We start from the raw sequence: 7962 nt of genomic DNA, 5'->3' as shown, positions 1-7962 counted from the left end.
TTTTCTTTATTTGACCCCCATAGCAGCTTTACATTTCTCTTCCAGCCCCCCCCGGTCCTGTGTTTTGTTTGGTGGCTGGCTTTGTTTTTATGACCACTCCAGTGATCCGTTGCCACTGCAGAGCTGCTGGTGTTAACACAGCTGAGGTGCATTACACACACTGTTGTTCCTGCCTCTTACCGGGATCCAGGCTCTGTTTGCAGTCAGGAGATGTTTTGTGTTGACTTCAGAAGGAGATGCAAGAATTCTCTCTCTCTCTCTCTCTCTCTCTCACACACACACACACACACACACACACACACACACACACACACACACACACACACACACACACACACACCACACAAGGATTGAGCCAGAGTGCGCCAACACATAAAATATCCTGTCACTGCAGCCTCTCTGTGCCGGGTTGTCCACCATTAAATTTAACGCAGGACCAATGCTCGGACAAAGATGGTGTGTTAGAGAGAGAAAGACACTCTGTGTCTCATCTTGATGTTTAAAAAGTTGCCACGGAGTGCTTCTTTTTGCATCTGAAAAGGACAAACACAGTGCTGAGCCCTGAATGTTGTAGCTATAGATCCGTATCTTAATCACCTCAATCAGGATTTCTGACCATTCACGGCTGAGCAGCAGCTTGTCCTGTCAGTCTGTGAACATAACGTTAGCTAACACGATGTTAGCTCAGCCGCTAAAAGGGAGACCGTTAGGATCAATTTCAACAATGTCTGATATTTTCAGCATTAATTGTCAGACATAACTTACCGGCAGCTTGTCATTATTACCACAATAAGGCAACTTTTTAGCAGTTCAATATCAATATAATTCCACTTTTGAATGTAATAATTAGAATCAGGAAAAAGTTGTCCCCAGTTTGTGTCTTTCTCGCTCCCCCCTTATGTCCTGTCATGTCTCCACTGTTGTCTGATAAAGGCATAACGTACCTAATACCTAAATGTGAGCTCCAGTAAATTGGCTTGGTTTCATTTGAAGTTCTTTAAAGTTTACTTGAGGTGAGATTAAAACGGAAACGATTAATGATTTATATTCTTTTTTTTAACAAAAATGCACCTGATCTTGACAATAATCGTTAAATGGAGCTGTAAGCAAAATACAGAATATATAGAATATTTGTTAGTGGCATAGCCTTGGTGAAAGATCGCCTTATTTTTCATCCATTTGAATTAAAAAAATTATTTTGTAATACTAAACAGTGTATAGCTTTCATTGTTTTGTTTATTGCCCCCTTCGCAGTGATTGTCTTCGCTCAAACACTGCAAACACACACCCTTTGAATCATGTACATGTCGCTACACAACTACAGAGTAACATAGATGAGAAAATAGCAAAAATGTAATCGAAACCTTCGCAACACCTGCTCCTTACATGTGTGCTTCATTTGCAATCTGTATAATGTGAGTCTGTGGAGTCCAGCTGGTTGAGCGACAGCAGTGAGCTGGGTAATATCCATCGTTGTGGGTTTGTCAGCGGTTCTGTGGGCTTTGTTGGTGGTATTGTGGGAGAGCCAACAGCAGTAAAGGATTTTATGATGTGGCAGAAGTTGATTCTGGGACTCTGTGCCAAGAGCAATCCAGATGTTACTCTTATGGTCTGTTTCTGTTGTATACATGTGTGTATCTATCTGTACATTGAAGTACCGAAGGCACAGAGCACCACGTACATCTGATGGATAAATCCCACTGCGTTCCCTTTTTCTCGCGCTGAAGGGATGTTGTCAATAATTTAAAGTACCTCGGGGGAGTTTGCTACTGTGTCTGACGCTCATTATCCACAGCACCTCGCTCATCATCCTGAAAAGTTTTATTATTTTTCTCACAACAAACCCAATATACCCACTGTCTCCTTCACCCACCCCCACCCCTCCCAGCAGTGTACTGGTGGCTGGCAGGCAGTGACAGTGTACAGGGCTGGAGCCACTCTTACAGATGGACCTTGAACCCTTTTAAAGGGACGTCTGGCCTCGCAGTAATGCCCCACCGGCGGCTCTCACTGCCCGGCTACAAACTGTAACTCTATAGCCTCATTGTCACGCTCCATATCCTCCCGCTGACCCCGAGCCCAATTATACAGCTGACCCAGGCTTGATGATATAACCTTGGGCGTCTTTTGGGGGCTGCCGGGGCTCAGGGGTGCACCTCTTGTCCATCACGACATGTCAGCTTTGTGCGTTAACCAGACACTTCCCTGAGTGGTCCCAGTGGGGCTTTGAGAGGAAGACTGGTTCACATGCAAGGCCCAGCACATTTAAACACATTGCCTCATTGAGGTTCTCTTTATCATGAGAAAGTAGCCCGTGTGATTTTTGTCAAACCTATAATTGTTTGTGTAAATTCTGTAAATATTTAGCATGCACCTCATATGTATAAAGAAATGATGAATCAAAGGATAATACATTCTTGGAGAGGTTTGGCAGAACTGTAAGTGTCCCAAAATAATCTTGAATATAAATGTAGACACAGTGCGTTTTCCTCTGCTGAATTATTTTCTGACGATCCGGCAGTACAAAACAGGAGGAGCCTCCATTGTATGTAGATATAACATGTATGCACGCTGAATCTCAGTGCCTCTAGACACATCCATAGTCTTCATGCATGCTCAGCAGCTGTGATGCATTACTGTGCAGCATGCTTAGTATGCACTATAAGCTCTGGAAAGACTACCTGTCAGTGGTGAAGTGTTCCTTAATGGATGAGGAGTTGATTTACATTTCCACAGGCGTGTGCATATACAGCAGCGAATGAATTTCTACACAAGATTCAATTGAAAGTAAACGTTAATGCCCATGGCCGTCAGGTAAACGTGTAGTTTGTCGTGTTTCAGGCCAGGTTCTGCTACGCAAAGTTAAATACATAAACAACTTAACTGGGCTGATTTGGAGTAAAATATTTCAAAAATGCGAGTAAATGTGAGGGAGCTGTTCACTTCTGTTGAGTAATGAGAAGGCAGATTTTTCTGAATAAAGCATCACATTTTGATTAAACAATTGTGTCTTGGCTCGTTGATGCTACTGCACTGTGTCAATGTTTCTGCCAGGTGCAGTTCTACTGAACTCTAACTCTATTATCAGTCACACTCTGCATTTAACTTCTGTCTGTTTTCAGTGTTTTGATAATGAGTGCTGGACCTATGATATAAAGTAAAGTTTGTATGAAATGCCTTCTTACAACTATTCGATTCGATTTAAATAACATTATCATGCGGACGTTCATGTCCCCCTTCAGGTTGAATTGTAATAACTTTGGTTTCTTGTTGCTGTAACTTTCCATCTTACGCATCATCAGCCCAATGTACTTTGTGTTTAGTTCTAATCAGCAAATATCGGACTGAGACGCTGAACATGGTGAACATAGTCTGACTCACCAGGTGTGGGCTGTGGGTATAAAGCTGCCACTGGCCGTGTATTTTACATGGCAATCTCTTCCCTCTCCGCTAATCACCGCTATCTAATTTGAGAGCAAAAGTAGTGTCGCTGCTTAGCATGGCCGAAGAAGATTGTGATTGGTTTAAAGAAATACAAACAAGCCAGAGTGTTTCCCTCCTATACCAGAATGCTAATGGTTCTTACAATGCCTGTCTTTAGTGCTGACTCTGTGGAGATAGGTCTGACTATGTGAGACCATGATAAACATTACCAGCTGGACATTAGCATGTTAGCATTGTCATTGACATTTAGCTCAAAGCACCACTCTGCCCCAATAGCCTCACAGACATGAGCATGGCTGCAGACTCTTAAGTTATTTCATTTTCCATTATCTAACAAGAAAGACATGACACAATGTTTTCTTAAAATAAGATTTTTAATATTACTTATTATCATAAAGATATATTTACACACTTTACAGAAATAGAAAATAAAAACACAAAGCTACGCATGAAAGGAAAAAATAAAATAAGTACTCCAAGAGCTAAAGCTTATCTTTTATAAATTAGAAACAAAAAGTTCAAATATGTACACAGTATTTCAACCATTTCTGATACACTTGTTTTATTTATTTATTTATGTCATTTATTTTTGCCCAGTTCAACATCAAAACAGAGACAGGGACTGTACATTTGGCCTGGTGAGTAATATGAGCACACACCATAAACAGAATATAAGTTTCAGGAGTAATACATTTTCCTTTTTAAATGGTATCTGCTTGAGATCTAGTAACACTGTTGCGATGGTGTGTAAGCCTACAGATTGCATCTGTCCTCACATTGTTCTGAATGGAGCTGATCTTGGACACCGTGGTTACATAGATGGAGAATGTGTCGTAATCAAGGCAGGAGGGGCCTGTGCTATTCTGGGTGTAGGAAGTCTCATTTTGAGGCTCCAAGATAATGACAGATCTTAGTCATTTCCCATGGGAGATAAAATCTAGTTATCCTCTGGATTGCCCAGCTGGTGGAAATGTGTGAATCCATTGGATTGAATATCAGCCACTTGATCTTGCAGACACCCACTCTGAAGGCCAACATGATACAGTTTGATGGGCTTAGAGATTCACAAAGTAAAATCATGGAATGTGTTGCTTGCCAACTCTGTTTCCGTTTCCACAATGAGTGAAATGTTTGTTTGTCATCTTTAATGAATTTTATCTGGTAGAGAACCGAGTTTAGAATGACAGTGGTATAAAAAAACAACATAAAAACCTTGTGTTCATCATTGTGTGTGGGTGTTGTGTCGATAGCTATTGGGAAACAGAGATCGACGGCGAAGCTAACGTCTCAAAACCTGCTGCTAGCTTATTCTCTTCTCCACCAGTAACACAAATCTAGCTCTCTGCTCATCCCCTCTTCTTACACACTCCCAGCCAAATGCATTTGGACAAAAATAACTAAACACAAAGGGGGCAAGTTCTTAGAACAAACATTTTTTCTACCAGGAAAACATGCTAACAAGTGCATAGGAACATTACTCAGGCCTTGTGATGGTCACAGAGAAGAGGAACTGGAGAGGAAACATTGAGAGGATAGGAATCGTTTCTCTTGTGTAAGCCTTGCTGGAAAAGCCCATTAAGGAAAATGGTTTTGCTCCCCTAGCATAATGTATTGGTTTACCATTTCAGTTTGAGCCTGGACGTGCTTGTCCTTCCACACCACAAAGCCCATTAACCTGATGTGCAGGGGAGGGCTGCGGGCTGTGATCGACAAGAAAAGAATGCCTGAAAGCTTTCACGTGTCCACGACATATTGTGCTGCAGACTACTTTTCTATTTTGTTACATCCACAAAAGATACAGCTTCTTCACACTGTATTCAACAAGTAAGCTTTGGACAACCAGCTAGACAAGAATCAGACAAAGAAAAATTGTCACAATACACTGGAAAACCATTCCATACCAAGAGGCTCTTGTTTTCAGGGTGTATTCTTCCAGCAGCATAATGGAATTGCAAAAGTGCAGCCTTTGCGAACCCACACAGAGAAGTCTTGGAGCAAAGCCGCGTCTATTTGTTGGGACTAGTTGACGCTGGAGGCTTTGGATCAGTGGGATTTTTGGCTTTTGATTTTTTTTGGATTCAACTGATAACCAGACCAAGATTAAAAAGAGTACTTTACATCAACATTGTTTTGCTCTGGTCTCTGAAAGGGCAGCATGGCTGGTGCAGATGGTGTGGATACATTCATGAAGAACAGTGCGGATACAGACGTTGCTCGGCTCCATAACAATAACTTCTGAGATGGGGAAATATTGATTTGAACCCCTTGTCATGATCCCAGTCTACTTCCAGCATCCAAACTCCAACGGCTTTGAACTTCCATCCCCAGCTCATATCTTCATACTGTCTTCCCCAATAATACATGAGACATCCTCAGCAAAGCTGTCTCACTCCCGAGGCGCATTAATGAAATCTACATCTCTGTCTGAGAGGGTATGAAAAAATAATGGTGGAACTGAAATTATTACATCTCCACAGTGCCCTCGGATTTAATACATTTTTAATCAAGGTGATCTCGGCTGGGTGGATTACCACTGTGATTTTAGATGCCCTCTTAATAAAAACTTCTCATGCTGGGACTGAGAAGACTCCGCTTTTGATTATAATATTTGCATGAGACATGGCGAGAGGGAAAAGGTGTTGGAAATCTAGGTTAACCTGCATGTGGCTTATGTGGGGGGAAATATGTGTGTTTGCTGATTGAATCCCAGTGGATTGAAATCCGATTTTCACCTAAAAACAACTACTAGGAAGTTGCTTTGCACACCTAAAACACAACAAACGATTGCAAGGTGGCTGCTCTACAGGTTACAGTCCTAATATTTTACATTATTACACACGGAATCAGCAGGGGTTTGAGGATTGGAAAAGGGGGGGAAGGGTGTGGTTTCAGTCTAAGCCAATTTAACAATGAGCTCAGACTAAGTGGCCCCGGCCAGCCTTGGGGAGATCCATCTGAGAAAGATTAACTCCAGGATTTAATGAGCGTAATGATCAAAGCCACAACCACCTGTGCTGTGGTAGGGCCGACTAGAAAGGCAACTCTACCCAACATAATGTAGGGAAAGGATCAGGACTAGAAACGACTGAGTCTGGATACATGGCTATATAGGTGAATACATAGAGGGAGAGTAAGGAAATATACGAAAATATGCTCATATAAGATTTAAATGTACTGTATGTTTGTGTTCTGTTAAATAAATGCACAAAATAGACTGCTCTAGTACAAGCCTCTATCACAGCACCCTGAGAAAAAGAAATAAAACGACTTAAACACAGAAATAAACACAAACAGTAATATATTCCAGTATAATGGAAAGGCATAGCATTTCGTTAGTGAAAGATTTCGGTCAAAGGGTCAAACCAGCCTTATGCTGAATATTAAAACAGCCGGAGCACTAGTGGTAGGCTGATTATGGTGGCATATTAACTGAGCTGATATTTGCTTCTTTTTTTTCTTTTCTTTTTTGGTCTAATTGAACTGTTCTCCTCACTAACATTGTCTCACAGGGGATTTCTGTTTGCAAACAAATGTTAAATGCATAATGTGTCAGTGTATCAAGACTTCAAACAGAGGTAATGTGTTTCTCCCTAACCTTTCATTCCGTCGTTCCTGGCAGCATTGTGGAAAAGGTTATTATTTGGCACTTCATTAAAAGGCGGGGCAGCCTGTCGGTGGAGCAGACCGCCTCTGCCAGTTAACAGTCGTGTAGAGTGGCTGCGCAGGGCAGCATTGTGGTGAGAAGGCTGGGGATTGGGGACAAGATTGGGATTTGGGGTCAAAGGGCTCATCCAAGGTGGGACATGTTACAGTAACCTTGAGCGCGTCGGTAAAACCCCCAAGGTGTTAGTGAGTTCAGAACCACCAAAATAGCTTTGGATTAAAGAATCTCCTAAGTGAAGGAATTATTCTGTCACTTAAATATATTGTTTTGACAAAAATGTGCTCTCTTTTCAGTCCAACTTAACTTTGCATGTGGACGTACTGTCATTTGCACAAAGCACCATTAATAATGACGATTAAGCGATGGTTATAATGCCATTCAGAGTACTTGCTCTTCCATTTGAAACACCTCAAATTGCTTTTCGAAGCAGACACCCATAGTATCATAAATGAACTTGATATTGGTTATTGTCAACTATTAAAACTGACACTGCCCTTCCACATAATCAACGCCCTCTTCCCCTGGTAAAGCCATTAAGTAGCTACACGGCAATGAAATCAGCAGGTAGCTGCAGTAACCTTGGATCTGAGAGATGGGAATGCCACACCGTGCACACCGTGACGAAGTGACAGATGCTTTAAGACTCGGATTGTTTTGACCGGGCTCCCTCTCCACCACATGTCATGCAAAGTGTGTGAGACACTCAGGGAGATCGCTATGATTGGGCTCTATTAAGCAAATGATAGAAAAAAATAAAAAAAAAACACTTGGGAGAAGACAGAGATAGATAAGTAGTGAGGGAGTGAGAGTAAGAGAAAGAGAGAGACAGAGAAATAGAGTCTGATAGCTCGGGC

This window comes from Melanostigma gelatinosum (genome assembly GCF_949748355.1).
Source record: "Melanostigma gelatinosum genome assembly, chromosome: 5".
Taxonomy (NCBI): domain Eukaryota; kingdom Metazoa; phylum Chordata; class Actinopteri; order Perciformes; family Zoarcidae; genus Melanostigma; species Melanostigma gelatinosum.
This window is presented reverse-complemented; position numbering follows the sequence as displayed.